This window comes from Kogia breviceps, chromosome 11 (genome assembly GCF_026419965.1).
Source record: "Kogia breviceps isolate mKogBre1 chromosome 11, mKogBre1 haplotype 1, whole genome shotgun sequence".
In the NCBI taxonomy this organism is placed as follows: Eukaryota; Metazoa; Chordata; class Mammalia; order Artiodactyla; family Physeteridae; genus Kogia; species Kogia breviceps.
This window is the reverse complement of record NC_081320.1, coordinates 55,941,213-55,960,511: the sequence shown is the minus strand read 5'-3', so window position 1 is coordinate 55,960,511 and position 19,299 is coordinate 55,941,213. Positions and strand designations below refer to the sequence as shown.

General features: G+C 37.1%; 1 long non-coding RNA gene across 1 annotated transcript in view; it reads right to left on the bottom strand.

Moving 5' to 3' along the window:
* LOC136792087 (uncharacterized) overlaps positions 1-18,953 on the bottom strand; it is a 54,365-nt gene extending 35,412 nt beyond the window's left edge. The window contains exon 1 of the long non-coding RNA XR_010835249.1: positions 18,878-18,953. This is a non-coding gene — a long non-coding RNA (uncharacterized lncRNA). The remainder of the gene's footprint in view (positions 1-18,877) is intronic.
* Between the last annotated feature and the right edge of the window lie 346 nt (positions 18,954-19,299).

The window sequence follows — 19,299 nt, the reverse complement described above, 5'->3', positions numbered from 1 at the left end:
CTTCATTTAAGCGGAGACAAGGGAAATGAAATAAAATTAAGCCAGAATCGGTCTCATTTTAGCAACTTGCTAACCCCTCTATTAAAGGTTGTTAATAGATAAGACAGAAATTACTGCCTAAATGAACATGCTTAATGCCTCTGGACTTCATTGCCTGTGTTAGCTCAGTATCTCTGTGTAATATAATCATAAATTGGACATAAAACTTCAACACTGCCGAACTCTCAGGAGCCGGTTGGGAGCTTCGAGAATCACTTGAATCTCCTTGGTAAACAGAGCTGAGGGGTCGGAGTTCATTACAACCTTCTGAAATGAGGGTTAAGTCAAAAAAAAAAAAAAAAAAAAGAAAGAAGAAAAATGCGTAAAACCTCTTCATATTTCTTTTCATGTTCCAACACCTCCTAAGAAAGAAGCTAACATGGACTTTAAAAAAAGTAAGGATTTAAATAAACCATTTCCTAGATGTAAAATGGTGTCTCCCATTTTGTCTTCTGTTGCTAATTTCCTTCAGACCCATCATACCTCTAGGAAAAATCATGAGAATCATTCATAAAGCTGGCCAAAAGAGAGTCCTTTGTGCTAACTCTGCTTCTTTAAGGATTAGAGTGATTTTAAGGCATATCATAGAGAAGGTAGAGAGAAAATGAAATTGGTTAGGGATGTAGGAATACGTCTGTGAAGAGGATAAATCAGAAAACCTATCAGGTTTACTCAATTCTTTCTTCTGAGATTGCTTTCTTTCCTAAATAGTGTTACTGCTTGAACTCACAATGCTGTATTTTCTGGTTCCTTCTGTTTTGCTTCCACCATTGAATCTAACAGATAATAACATCCTTCTTGCTAACAGGAAAAAGAAAAACAACACACATTTAAATTAGGATCAAAATTCTCCTACTAAATAATGATACCAATAACTATTATTGAATCTAAGCTCAGAAAACTTCTAGGAGTGAATTTTTTCCATGCTAATGCTGCAGAGTATCTTGACAGGTATTTAATTCCTTATGCTAAAACAATCCCTCATCCACATCTCTGTAACAAAAACACTGAGAATAAAGTACCAGTTCCTAGCTCATTATAGCTGTCCTCATATGCACATACACAGGAGGGGCCCTTGATTTTACTCCCACAGCTGGGAGACCTCCTGGCAAGACCCTAGCTGGAAGTTACATCCTGCCACTCACCTGAAGCCAATCATCAGCCAACAGAGCACAGAAAAGAATAGTGTTCCCTAGGCAGAAGGCGCTTTTCTTATTCACCAGAAACCAGAAATTCAATTTCAGGCTTGCTGCTATTAGGAGGATTCAACAGACAAAACAAAACATAAAACAGGATATAAACAAATACCCAAATGAGACTGCAATTCACATTTTCACCTATCTCTTGTAGAAAGAAGGAGATGTAGAGATGAGCCAAAGAATGAGATGCAATGATTCCAAGGTCTGCATTGGGACAGAGGGAAGCGCATGTGCAAAGGACAGGAGCTAACAGAGAACTAGATGACATAGAGCTTGAAAGAATCCAGTTTAGCTGGGGCTGAGAGAAAGAAGAAGGGTGTGGCAAATGACAACGTGAAAGGAAGTAGACAGGTCTATTTTAAGAAGTTGATGGTTACCCTAATGGTAACGGGATGCCATGGGAATGTGAAGTAGGGAAGTGATATGATTAGACCTACCTTTCAGAAGGCTTATTCTGACTGCAAAAGGAAGAGAATATTGAACAGGAGCAAATCAGGAGGCGAGCAGAACCATTAACAGAATATTGAAGTCACATTGCCTTCCCTCATCCTCTGAGTCCTAGAGAGAAAGACTTGAGTGGTACAGTAACAGAGAAAAGTTATGCCAAGAGAGGCACTCAATGCTGACAAAACAACAGTAGTCTAGTGTATGGTCTGAAGCATCGGAAATACCTGAAAATTTCTCCATCTATGACACAAAGAGGATCTATAGCCACTCAGACAGATTAGAAGCAGGAGCCATTATCAGAACCTCAAGGAATTTAAGGCACTTGAGTTGAAGGTACTAGAGAAGAACCAAAGGGATAGTTGGTGGAATAAAAAAGAGAGGAGGAAATCAGAAATGGAAGAGCTTCTCAAATTTCCATCTGAAGCCGACTCTATGTGAACTGAAAGGTGCTCATAAGAGAAACATGAAGAAATGCTGTGGCCCATTCTACAAATTCTTGTTTATTCCAGTTTGGCTAACGTTAAGACTTTCTTCCTAAAAATGACTGTATCTGTCCTCTCTTCCAAATTGTGCATGTTAAAATGAAGACTTTATCTGGGGAGAAATGTTGGGACTCAGATTGGGGTATTAATAGAGGAAAGGAAGCATGTGAACATATTTTAAAATGTTTCTTAGTTAAAATTCATAGAACTCGGTAACTGGTCAAATGTGTGGAGAAGAAAGAGTTAACCATGCCACCCATATTTCTGGCTTATTATGTGGGTTGGATTTTAGTGCCATTCAGTGAAAAATGCAAAACAGATGAGTCAAATTTGTGGGAGAAGATGATTTTTTCTTTGATTATATTATAATAGAAGTACCTGTAGGACAGCAAAGCAAGCCATCCAAGGGGCAATTTGATATACAGGATGGTGTCCAGGTGTGAAGATTCAGATGAAAACATAAATTTAAGAATAAGCAGATATATAAGGGGCTGTATGGTACATATGGGATTAGTGATTGCAGAGCCATTGGAATGGCTCTCATTACTCAGGGAAGTTGAGTAGAATGAAAAGAGGAGAGAGGAGAGGGAGGAAAAAGGAGAGGAGGGCACCTAAAGAAGAACCCTGAAAATACCAACATTTTAGGTATTGGCAGAGGAGGGAGACACATGCTAAGGACCAGAAAAGAGGCACCAGAGAGAAGTAGTAGAAAAGCCAGGTAGCATGGTATCCTAGAAACCAGGGAAGAGGCTTTAAAAGGAGAAACTGGTCTACATTGTGGAATGCTGGTGAGAGTTCAAATAAGATAAGGACTATTTATTGAATTTATCAACAAAGATGTCATCATTGACCTTGCCAAGAGAAATTCCAATCAGCTTGTACTGCAGGAGGTTGATTAGTGAATGAGAGAAAAGGAGACAGCAAGTACCAGGATCTATTTCTCCAGGCAGTTTGTAGGTTCCTGGGTGCCTAGTACATATACAAGCACACAATGAATAATCAACAAATACTTACAATAAAGTTATACTGTATTTCAAGTCAAGTCATTTCATGTGTGTTTAATAATTGATATTAACAAATATAGCTCAGAAGAAAAAACCTCAAAAGAAAATATAGATTGCCTGATAAATGTCTGGTTAATCATAACCCTGGATAAATTAATTTTTAAATAAGCGATCACATTTCCAAGGTTCCCACAAGGCTATAGAAGTAGAAGAGGAGAAGAAAGAAAAGGTACTGAGAAGGCTTACTTCCTCTTCCCTGTGGATGAATATTTGGTTTACCTCCTCTCTCTGCATGGTTGAAGGTAGGGGATAAATGAAGCAAAATCCCTTAAGCATCCATCCCGTTCTGCAATTTGGATGCATTGATTCAAGTCTTAGCAGGTGCCTGGGGCTTTTCACTCATGAGCATCACATCTCAAGGGGTTTCCAGTCTCGTCATTTTCAGCTACCATGAAAAGAAGCAAGGGTCTATGGGTTCCTCCTCTAGTAACTGCCATGATTTATATGTCTTCTGGAGAGACCATAGTTTGAAAAAGTGTAAGATGAAATAAGTACAGACACACCAACTTGGGAATGTTCATAGAATACTCTGTTTTAAAAGGCTCCCCTCCGATGATCTGCAGTAGAACAGAAGACTATTTCTCCTGTCATCATTTATATCCCTACTGTCTTTATGGCTGCCCCTGCTGTTATAATAGACTGCCTAAGACTCGCACTCATTATGAGAGTACAAAGAGAGACATTTACATTCAAACATACCAGACTGGAATTATGTATAATTCGGTTTTTCTGTCTATATGGGTTTTTTTTTTTCTTCTCCCCATCATCAACTTACAATTTTGTCCACACAAGGCCAAGGGTCTTGGTGATGAATGGGGGACTCAGTCAACCACCCAGCTGCTTTGTTTACACTGTGAATATCAGCAAGCATCTGGACCATCATCTGAAACCTGCCCTTCTCCATCGTTTGCTGGTTGCTATGCAGGCACAGCCCCATCTGTTCTGAAACAAAACCAATGAGTTGTGTTTTTCTTATTTCTCTGTAAAATGTGTATGATCCTGACACTAGGCAAATTGGGACACAGTTTGAAAGAAAAAAAAAAAAGAAAAGGTTTTTTGTTTTGTTTTTTCTCTAGCTCTCCTCTTTGTACTGTTCTCTTATCCCTAGACATGATATCACTATAAAACGATCCCTTCTACATCAGTAGAGTGTCTGGGTTTTTCACAATAAATGTGTGAAGAAGAAGAAGAAGGAGAAGGATGATGCACTTACTGATATAAAATCTTAAGGTCAAAGAAGTTAAGTGACTAGCCTAAAATTACAGAGCTATAAGTGGAAGAATTAAAATAAGAACACAAGAAAAGCAGGAAAGGCCCAGTTGTAATTTCTTTTCCTAACAACAAACCCCAGAATTTCAGTAAAGGAACATGGAAAAGGTCTTTCCGATAAAGATTTGGCTAGTTGATCAGACTGGAGTTTTCTTTTTACACTGGAATGGCAGCAACTCATCTTGAATGGCATCAGCATACTTTCCAAGTATGGGTTTGCTTTTCCTGCCTGCAGGGCCTATCTACCCTCACGCTCCAAGAGCTTACACAGTGTTCGATCCACTGACACAGAATCCTATATAGACTTTGGAATGGTTACATGACCAGGCAATCCACTAGTGCTATTGCTTACTGTGCCTTCTAGAAGATGCTGACCTGGTAGAGCAATGGAATGGCCTGATGAAGGCACAGCTGAAGTTCCAGCTCACAAGTAACACCCTGGGAAAATAGGGGCTCTTCCTACAGAATGTTATAGAACACTCTAAATCAATGACCTATTAATTGTGCTGTCTTCCCAATGGATAGAAAAATAGGTCCAGGAAACAAAGGGTGGAAACAGGAGTGGCTCAGCTTACCCTCACTCCCAGTGACCCACCTGAGGAATGTGTGCTTCTCTTCCCTTCAACACAGGGCTCTGCAGGTTTAAAACTTCTGGTTCCCAGGTATGAATGCTTCCATCATGGTACACAGTAAGAGTGCCATTGAAATTTAAGCTATGGGTGCTGCCCATTCCCTTTATGTTTCTTGTACTGAGACCACTTGGCAAGGAAAAGAGTTACATCCTGGCAGGACAATTGGCCTAATCATCAGGAATAAGTAGGACAGCTATTACTTAATGAAGGCATGGAAGAACATGGTGGCACCCAGATGAAATTTATCAGCATTTCTCTCACACCATTTTGATTATAAAGGGGCAAATTCACAGGCATGTACTGTGAAGAACATGTTATCCAGGGCTCAGAGCCTCCAGAGATTAGGGTCTGAGTCATCCTAACAAGTAAGCCATCCAGACTATGAGGTACAAGCCAAATGTAAGTGGAACTTAGGAAGGTTAGTAGAATACAGACACATTACGTTGTAACCTTGAGACCTGAGAGCTGAAAGAGCTAGAGCTATAGTTCATCCCACTAAACTTTTCTTGTAATTTTCCTAGGAAAAGCCCAAGAGGATACAGGGGGAGCTGTTCCCTGAGTGTGTTATATGAAACTTACATATCTGAGCAATATGAATGGTGGGCTCTGGACTCAATCTACCACTCATGCTTTTACCTGAGTTTATCTCTGGGCCTCACCCTGGGCTGAAGAAGGCTATCTAAGCTAAAGAGAGCCTCCCTGTCCTAGGTGACACCCCCCACCCCCCAAATTCTGGAGGCAACTCACATCCAATATTGGTTAATGTGAGAGTATTAAGGCCTAGCTCTTTTGCCTCCAATTTCTCCCCAGGCCATCCTATTTCCTTCATTCTTTCACAGGTGTGGTTCCCAAGAGCACTCCCAATAAACTCCCCACAAAATCTCAATCTGAATATTTTCCCCAGGGAATCTAATATGCAACATTGAGTATTACTTTAGAAAAATATAAATTAAACAGTTTTAAAGTATGTTGCTATATCTATTGTCTTCTTTATGCAAAACATCTTCACCCAGGGTACTTCAAGCTCCAAGGCCACTTCAGGGTAGAATACTGAGGTGAGGGCTTGAGCAAGGTAAACTGGTTTAAGAGGAATGACTGTCTTCTGAATCAGACACCAAAAGTCAAGAGAACCATCTCAAGATTTGAAAGCAGTGAAGATCAGAGTCATAGCAGGAAAAGTGAAGATAATCTGTGAAATATGCATGACAGTGCATTTAATTAAAGAATCATTTTGCTCATGCAGAGCAGAACTTTATTGGACTATAAACTGAATTCAACCTCTTGAATTCATAAGCCTCTGTCAAGCTAAGAAGGAGCAGGGAGGGGACATGGTAAGAACAAGCTCACTAGTAGAACAGGTGGGTAGGCAGATAGCTGAGTAAGCAGGGACTAACATAAGCAGATGTCTTCTCTTTGGATTCCTATGTTATATTTCTTCAGGACAACTTTCATTGTGTAGATTTTCAATTTTTTTATGTCTTTAGTAAAATTTAAATATTTGTTTTCAGATTCCAAATAAATTACAATAGTGTTTCATAGGTAACGAATGCTGAAGCTAATGCCGATCTTCCTTAGTGAAGTGTGATTGTTTTGCATATTTTGATTGGTGATGCCAAATAGTTATAGCAAGTACTTGGCATTCTAGAGTACTTTAAGGGAAGCATTTTCGCCTTTTTATTTGAGGTGGGGTAAGTCACTGCAAAGAGGCACCAAGGGCAGTGTGATGTAGTAGGGAAAGCATGGGGCTGGGGCTCAAAGATTTGTGTTCCTGTCTAGCTCTGAAGCCTTGGGTAAGGCACTTCACCCATCCAGACCCCAGCTTCTTCATCTACGAGCCAAATGAATAGGACTGCATGATTTCAAAGGTTCCTTCCCCTAAGATACTATGAGTGTGATGTTATAAAGTTACTAAAATGCCCTTCTAGAAAAGCATACTAACCTTTTCTAGAAGGGCATTTCTAGTTTGTGTATATTCAACCCTAATCGATTTTCTTTTGGGGAGACCTGATCATGAATTAACATACCACATGGGGTATGGAACATTTAAACTGAAGATGAGGAACATATGACATTTTGATACAATCAGTAGATACCTACAAGTTCAAAGGCACAAGCTTGGTAAAGAACAGCATGGGTTTCTACTGACCTCCTCTCAGAAAGACCCCGGTGGTGTGTAGCGCACCAGTGTTTTTGATAAAGGCCAAACAGGTGCAGCCACCAGCTATGCCTTAAAGGCCTGGGGTTAGAGTACAAGAATCCCCTCCCTGAGGCCCCGTCCAAAAAACTCAGCCTCACAGAGTCACAGTCTTCCATTTCCATCACTTCCAGCCTCCTTCTCTCAGCCTACCTCCCTCTGGAACATACAGTCCTGAAATTCAGTGACAAGGGGTATAGATATTAAGGCAGGGGAAGAACCTCTGGATGAGAGAAGAGATTCTGGCTTCAAAGAATCCCAAACCCAAGCCCCTCAGACAGCTCAGGAAGACACCACAGTCATTCCGCCCAGCTTCAAGTAAAAAGAAGCCCAAGATCCATGAGAGAGTTTCAGCGATGTGTTAGCAAAGATGCTTTCCTTTCTCATACCCTATCCCCCAATTTAAAACATGCATCACATTTCTGACTAAAAAGTGACAACACTATGAGCCATCTTTTCCTTAGTGTATCCACATTGGCACTACTGGCCACATTTTCCTTTTCAGGAGATTTAGTGAGATATTCAGAGCTGGCATTTATCAAAGGGAATTGTTTGTGTCCGGTGTCCCCAGCCTCTTCTCCTCTATGGCCTTCTCCTCGGCTTCCGACATTAGCTATCCCAAATCCTCCTGTAGTTTCTTACCCTACTCAATCTTCCTCTTAAATCAATTTGCTTGAAATCCTTAATATATAATATGTTTACATATCTAACTGAAGGTCTGTGCACATTTCAACATTGATCAAAGGGCTTAAGACAAACAGAATCTGTAGAACAGATTCTGTTCTACATCCCATTATGTAGAACAGAATGTTTTCAGTCATTTTATCTTAGTGTTGTGAGATCCCTGAAATTACATCCCATAGACAGTCACCAACTAAACTTACAAACCTGCTTCAGATCATTTATATCCCTTCTGCTTATTTGAATCATAATAGGAATTCTGTTCCTCTTCATATCAAAGATGTTTTTAGAATCTAAGAAATTTTACAAATATGAACGAATCACCCATTTGCTGCATATAAGACACAGTAAAGAGTGAAGGTTTCTGTAGACATATTGAAAGTGGTAGATCACAGAAATTGAGAAGAGAACACAGTGCAATTATCAGTTGGATAAAATAATAAAATTCTGCAATCTGTCATTTAGACAAAATTTAACAGGTATGTAGAAAAAGCAGAAAACAAAGCCGCCAAATGACATAGCAGAATAATTCAACTGCCTGAGAGTCCTCACAACGTTAAGCTGACTTCAAATATGCAGGAGGGAAAAATAGAAAAGAATTTTAAAATTTCCCTCAAATAAGCATTAATAAATGGGCTATTTAAGGAAAACCTCAGACCAGAAGAACAGTGACAGTTTAAATTCCCTAACAATACCAGGAGCAATGACAAAGGAACTTAGAGCTTAAAATTGATCACAGGCATCACTATACTCGTATTGAGCCTTCCAAGAGTGAACAGAACTGAGTGTTCACATAGGAAAATGACTTTTCTTTTTCATCTGCTCATTGCATAGTTAAAATAATCATTGCTTGAGGGTGGGTAAATTGCGTGGCTTCTAGAGCCAGCCTTCACATCCAGACTGCCTCTGTGACTGCAATTTTGGACAGAGCCTATAGACCATCACAAGGCCCAGCCATCATGTACAGCACCTTCGATGATTAGCAAAGCTCTATTCAAACAAATGCATAGCAGCAACTTGGCCAACAAAGTCCTCGATAGCATCACCTCCAAGGTGTAGTAATTCTATCAGTTAGTTATGAAGCCTCTAACTTAAATCATAAAATGTGTTATTCTTATACCAATAAAAGGTGATATTACAGATTAACTTTCTAAAGTATAAATTTGTTTTAATATAGCAGGAGATTTGTGCTGTAAGTCAAATTATTAAGGTAATTCTTCTTCTTTTCTTTTAATGTCCAAAGATATGCTCTTATCAGTATTACCCAAATTTGTTCTACTAAACAGATGTTCTATAGGGGAAAAAAATAGCTTCCATGATCAAACAAGTTTGGGATATATTTCCCTCTGGGATAGTCACCATCCTAATTAGAATATGAATTAGCTCTAGGGAAGATTTTTAGTGAAGAAAAAGATATAAGTATTCAATTTTTTTTAACTCTGATATTTGCAAACTAATTTCTCCCACCAAGTTTTCAGACATTTGTTTACAGATGCATGTTCTTCAGAAAATTTGGCAATAGAGAAAATTAGTCACAGCAAAAAAAAAAAAAAGTGTTTTTTTCCTCAAATAAGTACATTCACTTCATTTCATTAAAATTTTTTATTCAATTTCCAAGAGTTTTGTCATTGAAGTAAAGAATTGTGATGGTAGATTCAAGTTGGAGGCATCCATGCTAATCTGAAACCAGAGAGAAAATTGGAAGAACTGAAGGGCTCCCAGCACCCACTCTGCTCTAGAATTGATTCACCTCAGAGTGATGACAACTTCTAAACTGGGTCCCCACGTCCTTAGGTAGAAAATGGAAGGATAGTGTCATCCTACCTGGTTATAATAAACCAATTCCAAATAACCTGTGGAAAAATAGAAGCCACTTAAAATGGTTGAAACTACCTAGGGCCCTGCTGTTAGCAACAGAATTAGCACAATAATTTCTTTTGTGAAACTTTCTATTTGCTCACTAAAATGTGGCTATATAAAAGTGATTTGAGAAAAAAGGGGAAAAGGATAAAACTTAGCCTGGTGCTGAATCAATTTTCAAGTTCTTAGTAACCTATTATTAATTCATAGCTGAGTAAATTTTATTCTTCTGGTTTATATTTAATTTATATTTGAAGGCAGAGTATTTTTTAAATAATATTTCTACAAAGAAGGAAGGAATGAGAATTACTCCTATCTTTTTAAAATTTTGAAACAAAGATGAAATAGGTACAACTACGGAGAAATTTAAGATAACTATTCTTCTATTCTGAAAGAAGAATAGCTATAGAAAAATTAATCACGAAGCTAAAAAAACACAGTAATTTGTAAAAGGCTCTGTTTTTAAATTAGACTCTTTATACTTACATTAAAATATGGTATTGGAACCCAGTGGAATAGCAAACTGAATAATTTAGCTTTTACGTGTTTTATATGGGTCTATTATAAAGTTACACAATGAGTTACATTATTTCAAAATACCTATCTCCAAAACAAAATGTTAAATTCACATAATACTATTTTAAAAATAACAAAATCAGTTTTATAGGAAATCAATATAATGCATTTAATTATGTGCATTGCAGTCTTTATCTTCCCCTTTCTTTTCCCTTTAAATTCTATCTAATTTGATGACTTTTTTTTTTTTTTTTTTTTTTTTTTTTTTCCGGTATGCGGGCCTCTCACTGTTGTGGCCTCTCCCGTTGCGGAGCACAGGCTCCGGACACGCAGGCTCAGCGGCCATGGCTCACGGGCTTAGTTGCTCCGCGGCATGTGGGATCTTCCCGGACCAGGGCACGAACCCGTGTCTCCTGCATCGGCAGGCGGATTCTCAACCACTGCGCCACCAGGGAAGCCCTAATTTGATGACTTTTGAAATAATCAACTATTATCATAGAACAGACTTGTTACACTTTGCACTATACTGCAATGTTAATAGAGATACCTGTTAGAAATTCCCTGCTTTTTCACAGGTAAAAATAAATTTGGGTATATTTTTAGGTCCCTTATTCATACGATAATGTAGTTTGGATATTTTTCCATATCAGTTTAAAAAATCTACCTCATTTTAAAAAATAAATTTATTTTATTATTTTATTTAATTTATTTTTTTGGCTGTGTTGGGTCTTTGTTGCTGTGCGCGGGCTTTCTCTGGTTGCAGTGAGCGGCGGCTACTCTTCGTTGCGGTGCGCAGGCTTCTCATTGTGGTGGCTTCTCTTGTTGCGGAGCACAGGCTCTAGGCGCGCAGGCTTCAGTAGTTGTGGCGCAAGGGCTCAGTAACTGTGGCTCATGGGCTCTAGAGCGCAGGCTCAGTAGTTGTGAGGCATGGGTTTGGTTGCTCCGCGGCATGTGGGATCTTCCTGGACCAGGGCTCAAACCCGTGTCCCCTGCATTGGCAGGTGGATTCTCAACCACTGTGCCACCAAGGAAGCCCATACCTCATTTTTAAAGGAAAATTTTTTCAGTATACTTCATGATTTGTGTGAATCATAATTGACATATTTAGACTGTTTCCAGAATTTGTGTGTGTGGTTGTTACAAATGTGTTGTGAAGGTCATCCTAGTGAACTACCTCTTTATGTTTTTGTTCATATCTCTATAGGGTTGAGCTATTTTTCTTGCTAACTTGTGAACCCTTTCATAAAAATAAAATTAGCCCTTTCTCATATGCTTTTCTGATTACTTTTTCCCATGGTTATTATTCATGTTCTGACTTCAATTTTTTGTTTTGACTGAAGGATTTAATCTTTATGTCCTCAAATTTATCAGTCTCCCTTTTATGACTTCCAAATTTTGTGCCATGCTTAGAAGGCTTTTACTACAGCAATATTCTAATGTTTTACTCCATTGCTTTTATGATTTTATTTTCTATGTTATAATGTTTGGTTCATCTGAAATTCAGTTTAGTGTAAGAAGTGAGGTAGAGATCTCACTTTAGTTCTTCAAATGTTAAGCCAATTTATTGAACATTGTTTACTAAATAATCCATTCCTTCCCCATTTATTTGAATCCTACCTTTATCATGTATTAAATCTTCATATATTTTGACTTTTACTTCCATACCCTTCAGTCTTTTCGTAAATCAGTGACCAACTCTTTAAAGTTCTCTAGCTTTATACTTTATGTTAATATCTGGTAGGGCTAATTTTCCAACATTACTCTTCCCATTTACAATCTTTCATTTTAATCTCACTATTTTTTCAAATGAAATTTAGTATCATTTTGCAAATTTTCTTCAAAGCAATCTTGCTGGTATTTTGAAAGGAGTATATTAAATGTACAGATTTGAGAAAAATATACATTTTTAACATAGATTATTCTTACCCAAAGTATGTCTTTCTCTTTATTTGATACTTCTTTACTATCCTTGAAAAGATTTAGTTTTTTTTTTACATTAGTTCTACACATTATTATTTGCAGATATTGTATATTAAACATTTTATTCCATTACATTTTTTAATTTTAATAATATATTTTATTCAACCCAATGTGTCTAAATATCATTTTAACATGTAATCAACATAAAACATGATTAATGAGATTTAAAAAATTTTTTATATTGTCTTCAAAATCCAGCATGTATTTTATATTCAGAGCATGTCTCAGTTTGAACTAGCCACATTTCAAGAGCTCAAAAGCCATATATAATTAGTGATTATCATATTGGACAGCACAGTGCAGACAATTCTCATTTATAGTTGAGCATGGAGTGTTGCTATGAAGAAGTTTGAGGTCTGTCTGGATTTTTGTCTCTTTTGGAGGTGATTAGCTTTTTCTGATGCCTGAATAATTATTTATTCATTCTTGAAATTCATTAACAACGACATATATCCATGTAAGGAATTCTATACCTAATTTTCATGTTCATTTACCATGCAGATGTAGTTCTTCACTGCAGGAATATCTTCTTGGAATATATCTTTGTAATACTACTTTTCTTCTTCCATTTGTTATACAGAACATATAGAAACTATGTGTTTCTAAATTGATAGTTTTGTATATAGAACACTTTTTGGTTATTTATTTTTAATCTATTATTTCACTAAATTATTTTTATAATAGTTCTTAGTTGATCCTTTTAGGGTTTTGAAGTTTAAAATTGTTATCATTTGCAAAATTAGAATTTAGCCCATACTTTCCAATATTTATAAATCTAAATTTATTTTTTGTCTAATGAATCTAATGTATTTCCAGAAAAATAATAAATGATAATGATGTAAAAGAGCATATCTGTATTTCTCCTGAGTGTAACAGGAGTATCTTACTGTTTCACTATTTAGCCTGATGCTTGCTTTTGAATTGGGCATGCATTTATCTCATGCTAAGGAAGTTTCCATTTCCATTTTTAAAGTTTTATATCAAAAATAAATATTGCTTTAAGGCAACTGCATTTTTATCGTCTATTAAATTGATCATATTTTTCTGCATCTTTTAATATGGTAAATTATATCACTAGTTTTTCCAAAATTAAGTCATCCTTCATATAGCTCTAATTCTATTTGCCAATAATGTGTTTTGCATTTTTGTGTTCATGGGTTAATAAACTGGTTCATTTTTGTTTTTCCCTTTCTATTATCATTAATCAGATTTTGATATCAGTTTAAACTTTTTATGTGAGAAAAATTATTTAACATAATTAGAATTATTAATTTCTAAAGCTTTAAAGTATTTGGAAGACTTCATATGTAAAATCTTCTAAGTGTGATGTTTCTGAGGATTAACACTTTTCTCAATTCTTACCTTGGATTTGGGGACTATTTAGTTTTCCTACATCTTTTTGAGTTAATTCTGGTTTTTATGGGATGTTTTAATCAGAAAAGATTTTATTTTGTCTACGCTTTCAAATAGAATTAGAGAGAATATATAAGATACTCCTTTATAACTAATTTGATTTTTTTCTTTATGTGCAGTTGTTTATTTCCTCATTTTTATTTCAAATCTAATATATTTTATGTTTTTTTTTTTAAAGAACCAGGTCTTGAATCCATTTATAGGTTCTGCTTTATGTATAAATTTATGCTTTCATTTTTAAAACATAATTCCTTCTACTTTCCTTAGTTCCCACTTGCTGATCTTTTTCAAAAACTTGATTTAAATAATTAATTCATCCTTTTATCTTTCTTAATTAAGAGTTTAAGACTATGGGAATTGTGCTGTAATTAATAGTAGATATATCCTATTTGTTCTGAAACTTACTGTTTTTACTTTTGTTATTTTACAAACATTGCACAATCAAGGTTTTGATTTTCTTTTTGACCAATGAGGTATTTAACAGAGATTTCATGAATTGTTATCAGAGACATTTGTTTTATTTTGTTGGTTTGATTTTATATTTCAGGATGGTTGTGATGGAGTTTAATTTAAATATCTCAAGTACCCAAACCAAACTCTTACTGAACCATTACTGAATATCAGATAGCCACGGACAAATCTTGGAATTGTAAGATAAAATGAAAATAATAATACTGACTTCATTGGTATTCTCTGTAGACCTTATTTAAAACTAAAGCCCCACCAATAGTACTCCATATCCACCTATTATACTTAACTTTTCTCCAGAGCACTTTTCACCACCTAAAATTTATATATTTTACTTTTATGTGTGCTTACATTTGTGTCTCTCCCAACAATAATATAAGCTCTATTGGATTTAAGAATAGATACGAATATTTATGCCTCCTACTTAAATTTAATATCATTTTGTCATATGTCTCAAATTGTTGGTATTTTATGAGGACTGCATTAATTATATAGCTTAATTTAGGATTTGCTATCTTTGAAATCTGGATTACACATAGCAGATACTCAATATATACTTGTGTATATATATATATATGCGTATATATATATATTTTTCTGTAATGAATAAACTTGGATTATATGAGAAATCACAGAGAAACCTATTGTGAAAGCACAGCATGCTGCTCACCTACTCAGATATATAAAGTCTAGTAGTACATTGGGACTTCCCTGGTGGTCCAGTGGTAAGACTCCGTGAAAGTCTAGTAGTGCACAACCTGGTCTATATCTGTTCATCTCACGTATCATTTGGTGAAGAGTGGTTGCTTAGTATATGTTGATTTCCTTTCTATCAGTCAAAGGAAGAGAATTGGCCTCAAGAGGCTCCTATCTCTGAAACAGAGAGTTTTGTGTTTATATGCTCATTATAGGACTCAAGAGGGAATAAAAAGAATTTTTTCAAAATGACTGTTCTAACTAGTCAAATTTTATTTTGACCTTGAGCAAGTCTCTTATAGAGCCTCATAACTATATACATAAGTTAATTGCCAAACCAATGAAATCAATCAGATCAAGTTTTATTACCTGGTCATTTCACTTAAGAAAATGGGAAGTCAATGAGATGACTACATCTCATAATGAATGAAATCAGGGTATCGACACATATTTAATGGGAATTTGCTTCCAATTGTGATTAACGCCATTTTATAGGTGAACTCAAGCTAAATTTCTCTGGATTCATTTGATTTGAATTGAATAATGCCATACAGTAAGTTCCCTACATGCAAACCTTCAAGTTGCAAACTTTCAAAGATGCATACATGTGTTTGCATGTCCAATCATGTAAGTTAGCTCACGTGTCTGGTGTACATACATCATCACATGAGTGCATCCTCTACAAGCGTTGTGCTTTTGTGTACTTTACTGTACAGTACTGCTGCCGTGCAACAGGAGGAACTTACTAACGAAGACCTGATGGAATTGGAGGCCCAGATAAAGGACGAAGAGAGACAAGAGGAAGAAGTAACTGAAGAACTGAAGAGAGTCACGATGCAGGAAATGGCAAGGGGATTTTCTTCATTTGAGGAGGCACTGTTAGTCTTTGAGGCCCAGGACCCAAATGTGGAATGGTACACAAAGGTGGCAGCAGCCATTCAGAATGCAATCCAGTGCTACCATGTCATCTATGGTGGGAGAAAAAGAGCTACTACCCAGACATCACTGGATCATTTTTTCAAGAGGGTAGATAGAATTGAATCCAGCAAGGAACTAGAACCTGTGCCATCAACGTCAGGTGTGAGTAAAATTGCAGCTGGCTTTCCATCTCCCATTGCTGACAATCCTTCAGCTCTACCATCTCCCACCTCCTCTCTCTCTTCCAGTCAGTAACGCTTCTTGCCTGTTCCCTTGAATGCAAGCCCCTGTATGCCAGCTGTTGTGCTGTACTACTGTACTTTTCAGGGTACTGTGCTGTAAGATTAAAAATGTTTTCTCTACGTTTTGTGTTTGTTTGTTATGTATTATTTGTGTGAAAAGTATTATAAACCTATTACAGTACAGTACTATGTAGCTGATTGTGTTAGTTGGGTACCTAGGCTAACTTTGTTGGACTTACGAACAAACTGGACTTATGAACTTGCTCTCTGAATGGAAGTCGTTCATATGTAGGGGACTTACTGTACAAGGCTCGTGTAAAATTAATGTGCTTATAAACACTCTGAATTGAAATACATATGGATCTGAGTGATACTGACTGGCTACGCAGATATGTCTTTAAGCCAAGGTTTCTTGATCCAGGCTCTCAGTTTCTTTCTTTCTTTCTTTCTTTTTTTTTTGTATGCACCATGTGGCATACGGAATCTTAGTTCCCCGGCCAGGGATCAAACCCATGTCCCCTGTAGTGGAAGCGTGGAGTCCTAACCACTGGACTGCCAGGGTATCCCCAGGCTCTCAATTTCATCAGCTTCTCAGAAGGTGGTCAGACTCTGTGGAGTTGATTCATAACAACCAAACTCAGAAACCAACTCTGATAATAGGGGAAAATATATTCACTTTGGATAGGACATAACTATCTCAAAAACACAATGGCTGCAAACCAAAAACATTCATACCCTTCCGTGATGCTTCTTCTGGGTTCAAGAAACTGGTTCTTACAGCATCCATATGCGTGTTTCAAGTTGTTCATTTATTGATTAGATTGAGAAAGATCATGCTTTCTCACTGGATTTAGGAGACACCTCTGCAGTTCACATTAACAAAATATCTCTTGAAGTGATCTACTTCAAATGTACTCATTCATTCATTTATTTTATTCTGGTTCATTCACTTATTGAACATTAAATATTTGCTATATGACAGAATCTATGCTAGGCACTGATGAAATAGCAGTAAACACAATCCCTGCTTTAAGAAGGTCACAGTCTGGAGGGGAAGACAGTTATAAAAAGTTATATAGTTATAACTTTTAAAAGTTATATAGTTATAACAGTTAAATAAAAAGTTAAGTTACAATATGGTAGGACAAATGCTTTGACAGGGTGCTACAGAGCATATTGTAGCTGTATCATCCAATCAAGTTTTTAAAAATTCCATTTTGTTTCAGTTTAAGAGGAATTCCTTTGGGGGTAGAGATGAAGCACAAAGGTGAAACTACCTAAACAGTAACTCTACCACGTACTATAAAATGAACTTTTAGGGGCGAAGAGAACTCTTAGCCACATACTGTATATTCAGCTACAGGAATCACTTTCACCTTGGCAAAAAATAAATAAATAAATGAAAAAAACAAACAAACAAAAAAAAACAAAGGTAAAAGCAGACAAGTTCATATTCAATGGGCCATATCTCCAGGTCCCTGGAATCCAACTGGGGGTTACCACCATCTCTGATAGCTCCTACTTGGAACTAGTATTCACACTTTCATGATTAGACCCATGAGTTGTCCAGTCCAACTGTCTTTAACACCAAGGTCTGGCAATACTGTAAGACCTCAATGCCAAAGATTGAGGAGCTATCCAAATCCTCCATCATTTTTCTTATATACTATACGGCCACTAGGAAAATGTGAGGACAAAAGAATAAAGAAGTGATTTTTTTTTTTTTTTTTTTTTTTTTTTGCGGTATGCGGGCCTCTCACTTCTGTGGCCTCTCCCGTCACGCAGCACAGGCTCCGGACACGCAGGCTCAGCGGCCATGGCTCACAGGCCCAGCCGCTCCACGGCACGTGGGATCCTCCCGGACCGGGGCACGAACGCTTGTCCCCTGCATTGGCAGGCGGACTCTCAACCACTGCGCCACCAGGGAAGCCCAAGAAGTGATTTTTTAAAATATAAATTTATGGCTGCATTGGGTCTTCATTGCTGCACACAGCCTTTCTCTAGTTGCAGCGGGTGGGGGCTACTCTTCGTTGCAGCACCCAGGCTTCTCATTATGGTGGCTTCTCTTGTTGCGGAGCACAGGCTCTGGGCACATGGGCTTCAGTAGTTGTGGAACACAGGTTCAGCAGTTGTGGCTCATGGGCTCTAGAGGGCAGCCTCAGTAGTTGTGGCTCATGGACTTAGTTGCTCCATGGCATGTGGGATCTTCCCGGACCAGGGCTCGAACCCGTGTTTCCTGCATTGGCAGGTGGATTCTTAACCACTGTGCCACCAGGGAAGCCCAAGAAGTGATTATTAAAAGGTCAACACTTGTGTGCCACACATGGCAGCAGATTTTAACTGACCATGAGGCCAATGTTCATAATTTGCCCAGGTAAAGCAAGCAACCAAATAGTAAAGACTCCAAAGGCAAGGTAGAATGAAAGGGTAAAACACATTTTATATCTGAGAATGTATCTGGGCTGAAAACTAAACTTCTGCATCTTTCTGACCTAGACATAAATGAACAGGCTAATTTGAAAAGGTGTTGTTCTACCAAGTTTCTTACCAGGGTCAGCATTTTGAAATTGCTCTCCAAACAGAGCAAGGGTAATATATTGCAGAACACAAGCATTTTAAAATTCCTTTTGGATATAACCTTTTTTTCCTTCAGTGTAGTTGGGAATTATGCCCCATTATTGTTCAGTAGCTACTAAAAAGAACAGAGCAGCAATAATTCTTTTGAATTTTAGAGCTTCAAAGTAAAATTTCTTCCTATCATCATTAGAGATACTTACTTACTCATCAGCAGACTGTGTCCTCATTCTAAAATATTGCCTTTGTAAGTATAAGAGGTCCCAAAGGAAAGTATCAATGGTTATTGACTTCAAACCACTGACGCAGCAAATGACACTCATCTGTTAAGGAAAGGTTGAGAGATTGACACAAGGTCAGTTTCTCTTCAAAACTTACATATGTGCCCTTTCTATCTATTCACTTCTATTTATCCCAAGAGATTGACTAGCAGTCTTTTTCATAAATTCTCAATAATAATTGGGAAACTAAATTATTTCCCAATTTGTGTCATTTTAAGAATTCTTGATGATGATGAATTTTAAGAAAATGATATGCCTTTTATGCAAAAGATAGAAAAGTATTGTTCCTAGTTATTTAAACTTAGCGGTATCACTCAAGTTTAAATAACGCTTTCTATTCTTTG